Here is a 20,051-nt window from a genome sequence, read left to right on the forward strand (position 1 = left end):
CATACAAATTTTCATTAGCTTGTGGTAGGGACACAAGGGTTTGGATTACAAGGACCTATTATTATTTAAGATTACATAAGGCTAAAGAGAAATCCTTTATGAGACTTTTAGGAAGCAGTCATCTATTGCCTGTCCACATTATAAGCCTCTGTGTGTCTCTGATGTGAGTAAATATGTAATCTGGCTTCTGTATTTCACATCCAACCTCCCTATAATACTGTTCATTCTAATTATGCCACTGATAACACTAAAACCAGCTGGTTCCCTGAGATACAGTGCAATAAATGCTTTATATAACATCCTCCCTATAAGAAATCCTGAGGAAAACTTGATATTGAGAAGTGTAGTTAGCAGGAAAAATTTGGGATAACATAACTTTCGTATGGGCAGAGGGAGAAAGGTTTGTATATTTTAGAAAGGTTATAGAAAGGTTAAATATAGGATGAGTCAAGACAAAGAGAGTGAACTGTGGTAGAAGTGGGAAACATGCAAAGAGAAATAATCTTTTTCTGATAAGGGAACAAACAGAGAATTTATTTTGAGATTCAGGTTGAGAAAAGTGGTAACTGAAGAAACAAAAGAAGCAGTAAGAGAGAAGGTCAGGGAACAGATATGGGGCAGAGAGACTGGGAAAAAAAATGACCAAAATATCAGTGTCTGGGGGTTCAGAAGATGATGCAGGCCCAAGATATTCAAAAAATAAAGAAGACTTCGGCATTGGAAGGGAAACCACAGAACAGGAGCAAAATGTTCTGCTTCTAGCGGGCAGCACTCAGGCCACCATGCACCGGACACTCTCCCTTTTGAGATACAGGATGACAAAAGCATGTCTGAGCCCACCACAGAAACTCACTGAACCAACTAACGTGACTGATCTCATCCTGTTCATTTTAGATAGAGGAGGCTCAGGAGACTCAAGACAAGAAGAACCTGCTTGCATTTGGTGGATACATGTGCCTGCATTGTCCTCATCTTAAAACTGCATCATCTCTCACCACAGGAACTGGAAGCATTTGTCTTGAAGAGCACTGAGCAGTTCTCTTGGAGGAAAACGCAAGGTCTTCTCAAACGTGCTTTGTTTTACTGCGCTGAACACAAAGCTAGAAGACATGGTTATTGGCAATGTGTTATAAGACAAAAGACAAGGTGGCCATGAAAAGTCATAGCCTCTGGGACTTTGTTTCCAAAGTGGAGGCAGCCTCCAAAGGCTGGCTTTGTGGGAAAAAAGGCAATCTGGGTGTTTTACACCCCAGCAGCCTTTCTGCAGCAAACAGGTGAAGATTTAAATAAAAATGTTTCTGATTTTGACCTGTCTCTACTTCCTTTTGATTCTTAAGACTAAACTTTGATCTACTCGTACATGTGTGGTGCTGGGACTGTACAGCTGCTCTTTTTTTTGAGAACTAAACACAGTAGCACTCAGGATATGTCCTAGGCCTATCCTCTGTTTGATAAGATAAAAAACCATCCTGCTGCCTGCTATGTCAAGGGTTTGTTTCTCCGTGATCATCCTTTCTCTTAGCCCTTGGTTTATGATTGAGAGAATACTCTAATGAGCACTGAAATGCTGAATGGGACTTTCCCTCAGGAGAGATGCTGCTGCCCTGACACTGCAGTCCCTATTCTGTGCCCTTCTCACACCCTGTCTGCCTGATGTCAGGAAATCCTGGCTGAAGGGGGGAGTGTAGTCCTCATGAGAAGAACAAAACCTGAATCACAAAGTGCTCTTAATCTCATGGTAAAGTTAATTTATATTTTCCTTTTGTCTCACTTAGCTCCTGAGAATATTCAAGTGACCTCTGCCTCTAAACATTGGACATTTCCATTTTCATTGTACCATCTCCATGTCAAAGACACAACGGAGCTTTCAAGGGAAATCTGAGAAACAGAAGTGAAAGAGATAATGGAGGCTTCTGAAGCGGCGGTGGTGACAGCCCCACTGGCTCCAGTGCATTTGAGTCCTCCCTATTGAGAATTTTTCTCACCTTCACATAAAGGGCCAGTATCTGTTACAGCCACATGTGTTGGCTCTGCAGATGCACCCTGTTGATTAGGTGAACTTTGTGTACCTGATCTTGGTGGTGTTCAGAAGCCCAGACACAGACAAGATGTTTTTATTATTGATGCCTCCCCCACTCAGGTGCTGTGTGTCGCTGCTGTAACTCAACCCCTGAAGCTTTAGCACTGGAGACCCCATCCTGTGTGCATTGACCACCAGCTATAATGCTGGTTATTGTAAGCTTCTCTGAGGTTGCAATGGGGTTGCCTACAGAGGCAAGCTCTCTGTGATGGTTTGGCTCACTTTAAAACAATACTGTCTGTAGGGCTGGACAATACAGCAAATATTTTGATGGATGCTTTCTATAGATAAAAGCTGTGAGTGCAGCAGAAAAGGGAGATATAGTAGTTCCATGTCCTTTCTAAACTGTTTTGAATTTTCTGGTTTTACTGGAGGGATGGGGAAAGGCTGAGGCTAATCATACCTTCTAGCTGAAGGTATGGCAACTTCTGTTGCAAAACAGTGAAAAAGGATAAATTCATTTATCATACTGTCATGGTACTTGAATCATAATGCATCAATACATTTGGAAATGCTGAAGAAATGGGCTGAGGCTGACATGACAGTGTTCACTTATGTGATTATTTTAGAGAAAACAAACTTGACTGGTAAGTTGCAGAAGGATCTCACAGTGCTGGGGAACTGGTTTGAACTTTATAATCCTGACAGATGAAAAGATATGCACAAGAAGCTGGGTTGTATAAACAACTGTACAATAGCTAGTGCAGTGCAGCCAGCAGACTGTAGAAAGTGAGGTTTCCCCTCTGAAATCCAGCTCCACCTTTGGTTTTTCATGTAGTTACCCAGTATACAATTCACATACTGATTGTATTTTGTTGAAAGTTGTATTGAAATCTCTGAGGTTATCAGCCACAAAAACAACCATAAAAGAAATAAAACTGACCTAGAAGGGTTTCATGGAAACTTTTAGATTCTGATCTTGTATGAAGAATTTTCCCAGTTTCATCCAGGACTAGGTTTAGATAGGTTTATAAAATGACAATGGTGCAATACTTACACATTCCCATTTCTATAGACTGGATTGAATTCAGCTCCCTTTGGTGCTATGCCCAAAGTCAAAAAAACTTAATTTGAAGGTAGTTTCTGCTTTCTAACTCAGCGCTGGGCAACCTACATTAAATTAAAAAAAAAAAAAAAGGAAAAAAACCCCCATTATAACTAGACCTTTTAGTTTAATTCCACATCTTAAAAGTTCCTCTTCCAGCTTTGAATAGGTTCAGTCTCAGATAGAGCTGATCTTCTCATTATTACTGGAAACTTTGAAGCTGTTTATCCCCAGACAGAGAGCTGAAGGTAGAGAGTCTGTAAAATTTTCCACATAGCACAGGAATATGGGGAGAAAAGAATTCAGCAAGGAGACACAGGGCCTTTCTCACGAACTTGAAATCCTGGCAAGCGGCTCCTTGAAGTTGCAATTGAAAATCAATCTGATATATAATTAAATTCTAGTAATCACATATGCACCAACCAGTCTCTTCAGCTCTTAGCCAGGGCGGCGGAGGAGTGGGGTATCGATCAGGGAGGGCTCCTGCCCCATCAGCAGCTCTGAGCAGCACGACGGGCGGGCAGCACCGCACGGCTCCCGGGCTGCAGGACAAACAGCCGACTCCAGCAAAGGTGTCCAATATTCCCTAATCATTTAAGTGCATTTCACAGCGAGCTCGGACTAGTCCCGCAGTCTCCGTGCTGCCATCAGTCTTTTCAATAAATGAGCTTTGAGCAGGCTCCAGAGAGAAAAGGAAAGAAGGCTGATCAATTTTTTCCAATATTAGGTTTTTGTTTTAACTTCTCCCCCACAGCTGCTGCTCGGGTTAGGTGCTCTGTAATTATATTCGTCAAGGTCTGTCAAAATAAATTGACAGCCTTGGTTTAAGGGCATAATTCTCATTTCTTTACTAAGTCAGAGGGAGAGAACTAGCATTGATTATTTCTTTAAAGAAGAGGAACTAGAATGGCTTTTTTTCAAATTATTTTGTGTTTTTAAAGCCAAGCTATGCAATCTATACATGGCCCTTGATAATCTCCCTTTATTCCTGACAAAGAGAAAAATTATCTTGTCTGCTGCTCTAGACTCTTTTGATATTAGCATTAATATTAACTGACTTGTGTTCCTCTTTGGTGCTACATTATTAATTTGTCTAGGTATTTACAATGCCCTCATCACTGTATCCATTGAATCCTGCCAAAGTGTGCATGCTCACACACTGCCAAACACAGAAAACCTTGATAACTTCAAAGTAAAAGCATCAGTAAATATCACTCTTACACAGAAGAGGAACATTATATCTAAATGGAAAAGCAATCATTTCTAATGAAACTAATGGAATTCTTCAACAATGTCACTAAATAGCTGGGCAGGGGGACTAATTGACATAATTTATTTGACTTTCCAAAAGAGCCATTGATAAACTCCCTTAAAAAGCCCCTAAGAAGGTGGGCATGAGACAGGGGGGAAGAAATATCCCAAGTCAAACAGTACTAAGAGTGGGGCTGATGGCAAACCCTGCGAGGTCAGGTCGGTGGGTGGGGGCTGCAGGCACTTGCCTGTTTAGATGCCTCCCCGTCCTAATTATAGGGCTGGTTTTCATGATTATAACCTTAACTGTTCATGCAGAAATCTTCCCTGTTGGTGCCTGCCTCAAGCTAGCTTGTTGCCTCTAAAAGAATTGTCTCTTCAAAACCAATCCCGCTCCTGTAGCAAGAGAGTGCTGGAAAAAATGTATTTCTTTGCTACTTGAAAGAATCAGCAAACAAACAACAAACCAGTAACTTTTTGTCCAAGACTCCAGTGCCCCTGTGCTGGGTCTGGCGTCTGCAGGACGGTGGCCATGCTGCAATGGTACCCGGCCCTCCTGGACCCGTGCACCCTCCTTCCTGCCCATACCCTGCCTCGGGCTGCCTTGCTCTCAGCATCCCACCCCAGAAGTGATGCCGCGTGCTGCGGGGAAGTCCCCAAAAAGCAAGAAAGAAATTAAGTTCAGTGTAGTTGCTACTGAGAAAGCTACGATTCAGTAGAGGGACAAACCTGACTTCATGTTGAGCATTACTCTGGAAGCATGGGGGTCCAGCAGGGCAGCTGAGTGTGGAAAGAAGACCTGGTACATGTCCCTGGGACAATGAAAGGATTCAGGAAAGGATGGTAATGACACACAACAATTATTTTATTTGGGTGTTCTCCCTCTGCTGTGTGCATGACTGCTACACTCTGTCCTTGGACAACAGCCAAACCTGGACTCTTTCAGGACATTGGTCTCATGTGGGTCCTGCTGTTAATCCTCTGCCTTAGGAGGAGAGACACGGGCTGTCGCCTCCTCCTGCATTTTTGCTGTTGTCCCCACTACATTTGCCTACCCTTATTTTATCTTCCTGAGTTTCACCACTCCCCGTCTCAGGGCAGCTGTGGTGTTTTTAGGGAGGAGGTAAACCCTGCCTTTAGAGTGATCAATTAGGGACAAGTTAGGATGGCTAGGTAAGAGGAGAAATGGCAGAAAAGAGGAGATGGGGACAGCAGGCTAGATGGGAGGTGCTGGAACTGCAAATCAGGCAGACTGATGGTGTGACGGAACCCTGGGAAGCAGAGCTATGGTACAGCAGGAGCTCAAGGAGACAGCCAGGGAAAAGACAGCCTGGAGCAGAAGGGGTCAAGCCCCAGCTCAAGTGGGCTGTGCCACATTTCCCTTGGGAAACAAAACAAAGATTGCTCAGTCTCATAATTCCTCTGACATCCTCAGGCAAAGCACCGTGTGCCCTGCCACTCTCCTCTGCTGTATTAGGGATAACAGCTTGTCACTGCTGCTTCGTTTTCTCAGGCAGCTGAAATGAAAGCTCTGAGTCCAGCTGTCACTGGGGACTGCACCAGTGCCACAAGGATGCTGCCTGACAGTTGTATTTTATTGCTTTTTCCAGAAGGCCCCTGCTGAGAAGATCAGCATTAAGAAGCACAGTGTAAAAATGAAACTTGTGGTATTAAATTAAATGTTTATGATGAATAATTCCCATTAATACTTTGCAGTGTGTTTTCAGGACATGGAATAGTTCACTGGTTTGTGCTGAGGTCTGTGAACAGTTTCTGCAAGAAAAAAGGTAAAAGGAAAATTTGAGCTATTTCGTCGTGTTAGGTATGAACTTGAAAGATTGCATTTGCCTTTAGTTTGCCTTCATTGCTTATGAAAATCATAAGCATACACAAGACATTTTTATGTGGATTGAACACAATGATCTGGTGGGGGATAGCCCCATTTTCCAACTGGGAAGATAAGCACAGGGCCTCAGGTGAGAGATGACCTGCTGAATTTGGAACAACCACCTGATATGGCAGGACCTTGCTTTTCAGAGTATTTGGCATCAGACCATACTACATATGCACAAAACACAGTTTGCATTGCTTTGGTTTCTGACTGAGAGCTTGGGAACTTCAGCAAATCAGATCCTGAATCACATTGAGTAGCCAGGAAAGGGGACAAACCCCGGTTCCTCTTCAATATGTGTGATCTGAGGGCCTTGGGCTTCCTCTGGTCCTCTCTTTGCAATGGGGCACTACTCCTTTAAAAAAAAAAACACAACATATTCACCTTTCTAAAGAAAAAACAAGGAGCCTGAGCGCCTTATGCCATGTAGTACATTTTGTCACACAGTGAGGATCCCCCCCAGGCAGCTGAAACACCGTTCTTTTTTCTTCTCATTAAAACGATTAATTCCACTTGGGTTTGTGTAGGCTGCCTAGAAGGAAATGTGCAGAGGAATTAAGAATTTCTATTTTGACCCTTCCCAGAAAATTCAAGTCCTCAGTTACAAATTAATAGTGAGCCCAGGGGCTATGGAAATACCAAAGAAGAAGGGCTGTAAAATGGTTTTCCTTTAGAAGGAGTAGAAGAATCTATGCAAACCTGCTTGAGCATCCTGCAAGGCTCTCTTACATGCTCACTAGAAACAGGTTTTTCTGTTATTATATTCAAAAATTTGTGTAACTTCTGTGAGTTGGTTGGAACTGCTGTTTAATGTGCTTGGATAGGACTCATGTAGGGGCAGCCTGACTGCTTGGGCTTCAGTACATTCTCCCTGAGCATTTTGAGTAAAGTCTTTTGGATTAAGTGATACCCCCAGAAATGATTAGATGGGAATCTGTCTGCTGTAAAGAGCCATCTTCTCGTCTGATGTTTGCTGTGCACCATTTCAACATGTGGCCCATTCTTACACACTGGTAATCATGCCTACAGTCCTGTGGTTTTCTGAGGTCTCCCACTGCAATTCAGGAAAACCCTGCACCCGTAGCTCCTTAGCGTGCACTTCACTGTCACTAGTCGCTGGCCAGGTGTCTTTTCCCCCCTGTTCATACATTTTTTCATTGCTGGCTATTTCTCTTCTTACAGAATATGATTTTGTCATGACAGAAGCCAGGCCTTTCAGAAATTTGCTATCAACTCTTGACGCTCCTTAAAACTAATAAAATCAGTAACCTGGTATTTTTGTTTTCCTGTGAATGGGAATAGACTATGAAGTACCTCTCTCTCAAATTCCTCTACCTGGCTCAGTCAAATTTAGTTCCGATGAATCTTAAAACACTGTATTTGAATAGGAACATGAATGGGAGTTGCTCCATATTTTCAGTACAGCACAATTCCAGGTTTAAATCTAACTTCTTCTGCCCTCCCCCAGCCCCATTTCTGTCTGCTTCAACTTCACTCAAGTCATTTGTCTGCCTGTCACTTTCTCTCTCTACTCATGGAAAGCCATTAGAATTGATTTCTCTAAGTATTTTAAATACTTGTGCTGGTCCCTGTAGGGCTGTCTCCGAGTCTGCATAGATTGCTATCAGTCGGGATGGTAGTGGAAGATGTTGCATTCCTAACAAGGGAGAAATCCCTCTTCCACATCCTTCTGTTTCATATTTATTTTCTGGGCTTCTAAGCAGAAAATTTTCCTGATGCTTTGAAATAAATAGTCAGTGAAATAAATATGAAATCCTGGCTCCATGGAAATCAATAGCAAAATGCCTGCTTGACTTCAAAGGCCTGACCTACAAGGTTAATGGCACTAATTTAATGCTGCACATAAGATAAAATCTACTTGTGAGCCTTGTACTGTACCTGAGGAGCTCAGGGTTAGAATGTGACATTGTTACTAGCTGGTTTAGTTGAAATAGAACCTCATTTTTCTCATGGCTTGGACAATTGTGGACTTTGTCATCCTTTTCCTATAAGTAAGCTAATCTTTTTATTGATATAGTGCACACCAAGTCCTACAGTGATTTGTGATGTGGGAAAGGCTTTTGTTGCTGTTTCAGTATGGCCCTTAAAGCAGCTTTAATGACAGAAATGGAAAAAACAGCTATACATGCCAAATCATTATTCCAAGAGTTCCTCCAAATGATATGGAGTACAAGCCCTACAATACAAAGAAATTGCAGAAAATCTGTAGGCAGCATGTGAATCACATTGTCATGCTTCTTCATGGCACACGTGGCATCACACACTTTATTTAAGTCAGTGCACAGCAGACCAAATCCGTTTGGAAGAAAGGTGATCGGTTCTGCGGAGCTGCTGGGCATGAAACAAATAGGTGTGGGAGACACGTCTGCAGTCATCTGTGAAAACGACAGGGCAGAACTGGGGCATTAGAAAGACTCCAGAAGCTGGATGTGAGGTTTTAATTTGTGTCCTAACTGCACTTGGAAAGGTATTTCTCTTGATTCAAGTTAACCAGCTCAAAGCCTTATTGTTTTGGGTCACATTTGCACAATGGAATTATAAACACATATTTGAGGAAACCTGAAAATAAGTAGTTAATTACTAAGTTTCAGGTCTTTTTATATATTTTTTTAATTTATTTTTTTCATTTTTTTTTTTAAAGAAGGCTTAGAAATAAGATCTGGGTGGCAAAACAATTCATTGAAACATTCTTGACATTCAGTCAAATATCTGAAGTAATCTGACAAACTGGTGGGATTTGAAATTGCTTTTGTTCCTGTGAAGGCATTGTTCATCCCTGCCTGCATAGTCCTGCCTGCCCCACGTCTCTCTCTGGAACAGCCCAGGTTTGTGCACAGCAGAGAAGTGCAGGAGATGGCTGTGATAGGGCTCAGATGGCTTTCCTGCTGGAACATGCCTATGCCCCACCCAGACAGAGGGATGTCTTGGCCAGCTTACTAGCCAAGTTAGAATAATTAGGTGGTAATGTCCATTTTTAGGTGCATTTCAGTGGTTTTGCAGCCTGAAAGTGAAAATAATTGATGTAGTGCTATTAACAGCCTTACATTACCAGCCCAAAGAAACCTAAGATCAACATCTCAATTTGGCCCTACTGAGAACCCCATCTCAGAGCTGCCTTGAGTTTATTGTCGTTTTGTTATTTGCACAGATTGTGCTAGAATATCAGGGCGGGCTTTGTAATAACTCCATCTTTGGCCAGAGGTCATGGGATTTGCTGGCAATCATGTTCTGTCCTTGGTGAACAGTCACACTGTGTGCGGGGAGGTTTCAACATCATCTCCCTCCTTGCAAAGGGAATTTCTTCAAAGGCTGCTTCCCAGCACGGCTTCTGCTATACCAGGCTGGGGATGGAAAGGCATCTCTTTCACCTCCGCCTTTCCTGCCAGTTGTAAGGGGACTACGCGAAGGTCTCCAGAAGCAGAGTGGGTTTCATTAAACCTAGAAAACTGCAGACTTTCCAAGTTGGAGTTTTGAACTCATCTTCTTCTGCCACTGCAGCATCTAAAATCTAGTCTCAAAATATTTTATCCAAAAGTCACAGTTAACAGGTCTCTGTACTACTTAAATCAGCTATTGCACATGTGTACTTTTCATTCTAAAATCACCCTATTTAAAAAAAAAAAATCTGCAGGAAAGGCAACAATGGAATAAAAGTTGAATGAGTATGTTTATTACGGTAACTCTATTTATTCAACTGTAGCCTAACACAGTTCAGATAATGTGATTTTCATACAGTACTATAGATGCTGCAGGTGCTATCTGTCAAGGGGCCATCACAGCTGATTACTACATGGTGTGGAGCAGTTGCGTGGGTTGTACTGCAAAATGGAGAAAAAAGAAATTAAATTCATTAGCAAAGAATTTTGCTTAGATATTTGCTAAACTATGTTTATGAATATTTCCTGTGTACTCAAAAATCATTATGTGTTTTTGATAGTTTCACGGCATCATAGAAACTTGTGGAAAAACTGGTTGGATAAGATCTCATCTCTGATTCTTACTATATGACAGTGGATGATTTGGGTAAATCCAAATTATTATTTGCCATTGCTTTTTGAATACAAACGAACTGTCTCCTTAAAACTGTGTTCTGATTAGCTGGACACAGAAAGAGTAAAGTGTTAGTTTATGTGACTACTTTATTTACATATTCATGTGCTCACCTAAGTTGTTATGGAGGGCATGACTTCTTCTCTGTGCTGTTCTGCATCCCAAATTACTCACAAAATAGCAGTTTCTCCTGTTCTGAGCAAGGAGAGATACCTTCCTCAGCCAGTTTTGGACTCTGACAGCACAAATGAGTTCATGCTAACAGCTTCATGTGGTCAAGCAATTTACCTTTATTGTTTAAAGCTAGCAAACAGTGTAATAATATGTATTACCTGAAATCTCATTAGAAGACTCATTTTTTAATGAACTGTGTGGGAGAAAAGAAGCGATTCTGTGCGTGGCGCTTGGACCTGTCCAGGCGGCAGCACTTGCACTGCGAGCATCCCCCACTGGGCAACTCTGCAGAGCTCGTAGTTGCGTGACCACGTTTTCCCTGTTCATGTTGCTTTCCTGTCTGTGCTCCTGTGAGAAGTACTTTAACACTATTATACTATGGGTTCAGTGGAAAAAAACCCTGCAGTTCAGCCACATGTGCACACAAGTGCTTCCACTTTTGTTTTTTTGATCAAGCCCCGCTGTCTGCGCTTCCACTTAAAACTGACCAGAGTATTTAATCTGTGATCACAGAACGTAACCTGAGGTAACCACAGCAACAGTAAGGTGATGTGAGGAAACTGTTTAAAGTGTTTAAGCTTGTTTTCATGACATTTAGCAACTTGAAACAACAAAAATCTCATGTGATCCATGTGTACATCAGCTACCGTGTCCTCAGCTGGCAAAATGTGACTGCGGTACTCGCCTTGCCCCACTCCCCAGCTCTCATCACTTCCTCTGTGAAGGAAGCCAACAGGCAAAGATTTGCAGCTGTCAGAGTTTCTGCCTCTATTAAGGATCTCTTTAAGACCAGACAGCTTGCAAAATGAAGACACAGAAATTAATAACATTTTCTCTACCTTTCTGAAGCTAGTCATAGCTCTTTGAGGTCTCTTCAAATCATGAAGTTTCATTAACAGCAAATAATAAGGGATGTCTTCTTTCCATCAGGGTTAATATCACAATTTTGCCTGATTATTCTTAGTACATAACTCAGTGGAAACAATGCATCTTTTGTAATAAAACTTCTACCAGAAAGCTTGGATGTTTTACAAGAAGGAAACATTGGCCAAGACAGCAACATAAAAATGTGGTATATGATTCCCATATAGATGTGTAGTATTAATATATGGTGCCATGCCAAAAGCTTGCTGGTGTGCCACATTCAGAATGGGAGGGATGAGGAAAATGCATTTTTCTGCTGCCTCTCCATGCCTTTTTTTTTCAAGTGAAGGATGTAGTGCAATACATTCATGTAATAACGTGCTTAAAATCACTTGTGTTCAAATGAAGCAAAGAGCTCCAGAGCATTCACTGCATCCAAAACTGTGCCCTTATGGTTTCAATTAAAAGGAAATTATTTGCTTTGTGAAACTTTGCCTGGATCTTTAATTCTTCCTCATTGTTTGAATACAGCTCTAAAAAGCTACTGTACTTGAAGTTGCTAATCAGATTTCAGTTGGTAACAGTCATACATCATGTCATATCATGTCACACGAATATTGATGATTCAGTCCAGTCTGCAATAATGAAGGTTTCACAGTATCTTCTTTCTGGCCTATGTAATACACAGTTTATGCACTCCACTGCCCAAGAGTATTTTCGGGTTTTCAGATGACTTTTTCTGATACTTCCTAACAAAGTGGCAATTTAATCTTTCAAAACATGACATGGATTACATTAGTTTTGTGCTGAGCATGTGCTATTGATCTTTCCTTGACAAAAGAGGAAAGAATATAAGAGCAAGTGGCAATGGCCAAATAGTCATTAACTGGAAACTTTCCTACACTCCTTAACTGTCTAATACAGTAAGTTCTTTCAAAACAGAGCACAAAAAGAAACTACATCCAACCAAAAATGCATAGTGTACATACATCACTCTGTGCCCAAATCCCTGGTGTGTAGCAGTGATTTCGTGCAGTCACGGTTACACAAAGCAGACTCAGTGTACACAGCTGGTAGGTCCAGAGGTTCCACCCTCAGCTTGTTCATTGGTTTTCTTCTCAACAGCTCAGTCTACCACACTTTCATCTTCTATTACTTTTCCCCACATCAGCAGCAGCTGTGATGATCCAGAACACTGCATCACCCACTCGGGGGAACGGGGAATTTATTGTATTGCCCCCCAAAACCTGCAAGATATCAGTGCCCTTGGACCACAGCTTCATGTTGAAGTAACCACTTGTCCCTTCTGCGGTCCAGTGTGAATTACTGCATCTGCTTTCAGAAGAGGTCCGTTTACCACAACATGCATTGATCTCCTCCTGCTTTACACACTGCTTCTATCTACTGAGGGTAGGAGTGCTTTTTGTTGCATTTTCTACAAATCCACATAAAGAAACAAATCGTTGCTCATTTAGATACGGTGATATGAAGTTATGAGTAGCAACTAAGCCGCTGAATAAAAGGAGGAGAGGTTTACTCAAAGTGCCAAGTAGGACCAGATTTGTATCTTGTCAGTTTTTCACTTTACCTTATGATGTTTTGTTGACTAATTGATATTGCAACAATGAGGGAACTGCTTCCAAAAGAGTCAATTACTTAGTCCAAAATGGCTAATAAAAATGTCCTATGAATTGAAATGTAGTTCTGTTTGAAAGGAAATTATCTCTCCCTGGAGACTAGTAAATGGTTTGGGAAAAATGTGTTCCACTGTTCTCTTCTTTGTTGCAACAATATATGCTGGAAAACATCCTTTTATTACATATGTTTGACTTTAAAGACTTACTGGTTCAAATAAATTGATGGGAGAATAAACCAAGAATGATTTTTTTCTGAATGCTCCTAAATTAAAATCAATGAACTGTAGGCACTCAAGGCAAAAGAGTCTTCACCTACTCAACATTTCCTTGGGTATTTTGCTAGCCAATTTTGCAGCCATCAGCAAACCAGTAACTTTCTTTTCCTACAGGCTAGTTGTTGTTGCTTTGTGTTGTTGTCACCTCTAATATTTTATTAGCTTCTCTTTTATTTATTTTTCATTTACTGTCATATCTGATCATACCACTCCAAGAAATCTTTCCAAGAGCAGTCAAACCATGATTAATATCTGGTTTATCTCTGTATTTTCCCTAGGTTTGTCATTTTCAGCATGACAGTTTATGAGTGTTTTTCCACCTTCATTGGTCAGACCACTTCATGAAGATGGGTGAACAACATTATCTCCACTTCCCAGCAGGAAACAGTGATGCAGAGAGAGAATGAGTGACTTCCCAAGGCCACAATGAGCCAATGCCGAGCCACCCAAAGATCCTGATCACCTAATGCCCAGCCCATGTCTGATCTGCTATGGCACAGCTCCTGTGTCATGGGAGAAGTGAGGCCAGAGACTCATGCGGCACAGGTTGGTTTCTGTGGGTCTGCTGGGCAATTGTGTTACAGGTGAAGGAAAACACTTGCTGTCAGATTTGCAAAAAATAATTTTTAAAATAGTGGTTTTTTAAATGTTCCCTAAAAATAATTGTTGAATTTTATAAATGCATCTTTTGATCTGAGAACTAGACGGTGTTCAGCTGCATTTCAACAGAGATTCCCCAGCTGGTTTTGGCTGAGATAGCCTGGTGCCAGCAGCCATCTGGCTGTATCAGTGTCTTGCCAAGACAGAGGGCGCTGGACCAGCTCAGCTATTTCTAAGTTATATTGATGCCATTTCTGAAGATGAGCAGGTCTGCCTTCTGAACTCCCAGGATGTGTTGAGGCAATTCTTCCCAAGTAATATGTATGATGGGTTAATTGTAGCGTACTCTGAGAGACACAGACTATGTACAGACCCAAGCCTTTCTTCCTAATTATAGAGGAATCCCCCAAAAGCTGAGATGTGGATGGATTTTCTACTTTTTTTGAAAGCTAGAGAAATCTACATTTTCCTTCCCCTCAATCTAGATTAATGATTTCATAGCTTGTCAGTAAACAAGGTTAGCCTCTGGCCTAAGAAGTTTCTAATGGTGCCTCTCCAGTGGAAGAACTGGTCTATACTTGCCCTGTTTTAATATTTCTAGAAGCATCTGTTCCTTGCCATGGTCAGAGACCTGAAATTGGAGTAAGACGGATATTTGGCCTGTACAGGTAACAAAGTGAAATTGAACTTTTGTTGAAACTTCCATGCTCAGGCACATAGAAGGACAAAACCAGAGAATAAGTACAGTCCTGTGGTGCACCTTTGGTAGATTATGCCCTGTATTATTGATCCCATTTTGTTAAAATCAATAAATCCCATTTGAAATCCAGAGCAGTGGATGGCCTGGATTTATCTCATTTGTTCAGGCTGTGATGAAGAAATGGAAGCACAGCATCTTTTGATGTGAATTTCATTTGTAGAACTAAGGTTTCCTGTTTTTCTCTGTTACTGGTGATTTTGATCTCTTGAATTGTTAAAAGTCATCTCATTTTAGGCTGACATAGTTTAACTGAAATACTTAACTGCCACTCTTGAAGGTATTCATATCAAGTCCATTGTGGTTGTCCTGTCAAGACTCCCTCTGAACAGATTGCAGCCTGTTAAATTAGGGCAGGAACTCTTCCTACAAAGGGTTTTGAACAAGAAGTAGCTGTTTTTTATGAACATGAAAAGCATGTTGATTATTTGTTGACAAAACACCAAAGAAGCAAGCTTGTTTTTGAAGTGTATTGCTGCTGCTTTTGTAAGAAAATGCTGCAGTTCTGTGTTTAGTGAAAAGAGGTGAGCATGCTTGAATTGTAAGCCTGGTTGTCCAGTATGCTGACTGCTGTGTCTCTACACGATAGTCCTCTTTCACAGTTCCTGTAGCAGCACTAGTCTGCTAGTATGAATACACAATAAAAGTTATGACTCCAGTGTGGAGATTTTATACAACAGCAAACAACTGGTTTAAAGTTCATTTCGGCTACTGTCACACACAGTCAGCTTTCTGGCTCCCTCTTCTTGGACTGATGTCTCTGGTTTGCAGTAGGCATCCGTTTTATCACTAGTGATTTGTGAACCCATGTAAGCACCCATGACATACAGCAGAGCCCTTAACGTGAAAAAGCTTTTTGTTTTCTTCTCCTCTTCTTCACTGAGCATCTGTTTGGCTGCTACTTGATAAGACGAAATTAAATTAATGAACTTTAATGCCTTGGATGGAGAACAAAATACACAATTGTGGAGTAACTGATAAAAATGACATAAATTTATATGCAATTCCAGCTTAATATATGTGATATGGTTTCTGCAAGAGTCAAACGGTGTCTTTCAAGTTAATATTTTAATGCACTACAAGGTCTTTGCCCTGAGAGAGCCTAACTGGTAACATCCCAGATGGGCTCCACTCTGTCTGTTGCTTATTCTCACAAGACTATCATGAGGGCCATTCAGAGAAATGTCTTTTCTCTTTTAAATTAACCCATCATGAATAAGCAGTGGAATCTTACTATCACAGCCCTGCAATCCAGACAGTATCATATTTCTGTTTCCTTTTCATCACTAATCTAACTGACAAGAGACCAGTTTTAAAGAAGACCTGTGGAGGAAACAGAGACACGGATTTTGCATTCTGTTGATCCTGCATGTAAAGAAGAAGGTCTGAACATGTGGTTTGGTTTTCTTTTTTTTTTTTTTCTTTTAATACCTTTGTCAAATCTGCCTGCATGGTTTTACTGGATGATTTGTTGACGTGACAGAGGAGAAGCTCTTACTGGCACCCTTCTGATGTTCCTTTTCAGGCCATTAGACAGATATCATCTACAGTTGGATTAGGTTGTGCTTGAGGGCCTGAAAGAGTTAAAGTTCTCTTGGGGAACTTGAGTTTGAAAACAAAGCATCACAAAAGCCCAAGCATGAATTCCATTTCCCTTCTACATAAACACCTGGAGTGGTGAAAATAAAAACATAAAACCTCAGTATCATAAAACCTCCTGAAGAAACTGATAGAAAACAGCTAGCTCACAGCATCTGAGCATGCCCTCCCAAATCCAATGGGCGAAATGGCAGGAGGATGCAGGAGCAGAAGGGCTATGCGAGGGCAGAGTGCAGCCCGCAGTGCTTGGGGATCTCATGCTGCAGTTATACACGTGGTTTGTCCGAAAGCAAAACTGTTCAAAAATCCCTGCTCCAAGCTCCGCACTGGACTTCACCATCTCTGCCATTGTGCTATGATAGCTGTTTGAACAGCTTTGTCAACCAGACATGGAAACTACGCATTAAAGACAAAAGCAATCCCTGCAAGACCACAACTTTTTCTTAGAAGGTTTCTTAATTCAGATTGTTTCCATGATTTGTATCATGGCATAGTTTAACAAAGAGTTGCACTCGTGCAAGCAAAAAGATGCTGAAACACTGCACAAGGACAGAAACAACAGGCCACAGGCAAGAGCTTCTTAAACAAGCTTCACTGTGACGGAAAACGCTGTCCTAACTGCAGCCTGGGGCAGTGCTGTACCAACTGGGCAGCTGTGGGAAACACTTTTGCAAATGAAGCCTCCTTTATTCTTTAAAATGTTGTTGTTCCCAGCCCCTTCTGCAATAACGCTGCCAGAAAAAAGCTGAAGTGTGGACACAGTTACAAAAACCCCTGCAAACAGTGGTTCAAAAAGTGCTGGAAAACAATTATTTTCAGCTTTGCTTCCAGGGGGTTGGTAGGAGAGGGAGAGCTATGAAATTGAGGAGCTATGAAACAGGCCTCAGACAGGAGTCCAGAGCTCTCTACCTAACAATGAAGCATTTTTCAATTTGTACATTAACTAGAACTACTAAAAGTGATCCTAGATGCAACAGATTCCCTTCCCATTCATCATGATGTAAGCTCACGTTGTAAGACAGAGCTCTCCCCGTGCTGTGATTGCACCAGGTCTGGGCTTCCCCCAGCTCTGACGCAGCCTCATGCTGACTCTCCCATAGGGAACATGAGCAGTGGGATTAGTCTGGCAATGTCCCTGCCAGCATCCCTGCTCTTTTGCCTGGGGGCTACTTGGGCAGGCGATAAAATGTCTGCACGTTTTCACTGAAAGGGACCCGTTATAGGTTTTCCATTTTAGCCTTGCCTTTGCTGACTCCAGGACATGAAAAAAAATGTCCCTGTTACAGTGGTGCTTCCAACAGCTGCAAGAGTCTTTGCATTTAAGATAATGCTTTGCTCACTAGTTTCGAAAAAATCTGCATTTCAAAACTAATCTTTCCTCAAGCAGGAAGATCTTGGGCACATACACCTTGAATACTTTTGAATTTGTACAGATCTTAATATATCAGGAACTGATGCTGTTCAGTGTCCCTGCCACAAGTGTAAAAAATGCAATAGTGAAAAAGAAACCAAAAGGCTTGTGAGCCCTGATACAGACAAATTGCAGCTCTGGGCTATGCCTCAACACAAGCTGCAAAATGTTATTCAGCCACTTGACTATGAAGTACTTCCCCTCCCACCCACTAATATCTCTCAGCAGCTTCCTGAGAACAAGATTATAAACTGCATATATGGAGCAATCCCACATGAGTGCTGTTCCAGGATAGCCCTAATCCTTCCTGAAGACACTTGGAGTATTTTTACTCTTAATTTCTCTCCTGTTATGTGTCCATCCTGACAAGCTGGAAGAATTTGTATTTGTTCTCAAATGACGTGATTAAGAAAAGAATTAAATATCTCAAAAGTTTAGAGACAATGTGAACAAAGAGCCAATCATAACGATTTAGTCCTCGCATGGTATGACTCTAAGGCGGCTTATTTAGGTACCTCATTGTGCTTTTGTGTGTGGTTTGGTTTTTGTTCTTTTTTTTTTTTTTTTTTAGTCTATTTTGAAATGTTTAATCACAATTTCCTAGATATGGATTGCCTATCTGGGGCAAATAACAGTATTTCTGTAATATTTTACCCTTAAGCTATGATAGTCTCAGGCTTAACACTAGGTTAATACAGATTTTAAGAGGTTGAGTGCCTTCCAAACTGTCCCCATTGGATGCAGCAGGGGCTCCAAACTGTGATATCCCATTGTTCCAACATATGGAAATCATGTGTGGGGAAAGCCCAGTATCAGTTAATATCTATTTGGCAGTTTGGACAACTATTCTGTTGTAGCCTGTAGAGTTGCATCACAGATAAGTTATAACATATAATAATTTTTAAAAGGCAATAGAGAAAAAGCTGGTAGCTGTGGCATGGAGAAATTAGGTTGTGTTTTTGGCTAAACGGACAGTGACAGCAGTCCAGTAAGTTAAATTAAAGAGGATTTGAAGAACTGTGAGGGCAATGGATCAAAACAAAAGCCATCTTCTTTTGCCATCTCCCTCTCTATCCTCTTTGAGCCTGTTCTAGCAATTACTTTTTTAAAAAGATAGTCATGTTTAGTAGGACAGTCTCCCTCTTCTAATCTAAAGCTAGCGTGTTGGTAATAGCATCTAGGGAACAGGCAAAACACTGAAAAATCTGTTTTTTGTTTTCTGCGGGAAGAGATTAAGATCTGATGGTAGGGATTTTTCTTAAGCAGCAGCAAGTAAATATATTTATTAAGGATTACTTCAAAGCCATGTATATTCTAGCTCTGTGTGTAGTTGTATTCTGTGACAAAGACTAAGTCATCTGCATTGGAAGCAATGGGATTTGGATTATGTTCTTTAGGGATTATGTGCTGTATGGTTCGAAACAGATGAAGAGCCACTACTTCGTTGTAATAGAGACCAAAAGTTTAACTGCAGGATGATGACTAGGTGTGACTCAGTTTTGCAGGACTGAGCCATCTCAGCCCTGCAAATCAGTTAAATGCGTGCTGAACTTAAAGCAAGTTCACTTGCTGCCCTTCACCCCAAGGGCTGGTAAGGCCTGCCCACCTATAGACAGTGATGTAAAGGACTACCATTACCTACAGCCTAGAAAGAGGGGAAGATCCGCCTTGATTCACGTGAGCACTGGTGTGCTCATGGTCGGGAGTGTGCTAGAGTTGCCAGCAAATGCAGCTGAATGGTCTCTGAAGCTGCTGTTGCTGCTTTCCCAGCAGGAGAAACTGTTCCTGCTTTCGAACGTTTAGAAGCTGATTTTTATAGGAATTTGAGCTTTACTTGTTTCCTCCTTTAAAAAATTTCTCTAAGAGAAAACAGGGGAATGAGTGCAACTGGGGGAGAAATCAGATGTCTGGGATCTCCTTGCAGTCCGCTTCTGCAGTGCAGTTTGAGGTGATACAGAAGGGAATGACACTGGTGGCCAATTTGCAGGGTTTGAGATGCACTGTTGTGATACACTCCTGTAGGGTTCATTCTTTGTCAAAGTATGTTGTAGTAGGTATATTATATACCTGCTCTGACATGTTCCTGCAGAAAATATTCTAGTTACTAGCAACTGACCCCTTGTGAGTTTATAAAACTTATTTATTAAGAAATCAGATGAAAGGTAGCTTTATGCAAGCCAGTTACAGTTGTGAAAGGAAGCCACAGTCTACATGAAAGGGAACGCTTAGTCTGAAGCAAAACATGTACTCTGTTTGGTCACATCTCTGGCATGATGGAGGATGGCTTCCTACCCACAAACGATGATATTGTCTTCAGATAATTGCTCCCTTATCAGATAAATCACTGAATTTCTCATTAAGAATTGAGTATATTCTTCTTGGGGACGCCATGGTGC

Source organism: Streptopelia decaocto, assembly GCF_964273445.1.
Source record: "Streptopelia decaocto genome assembly, chromosome: 2".
In the NCBI taxonomy this organism is placed as follows: domain Eukaryota; kingdom Metazoa; phylum Chordata; class Aves; order Columbiformes; family Columbidae; genus Streptopelia; species Streptopelia decaocto.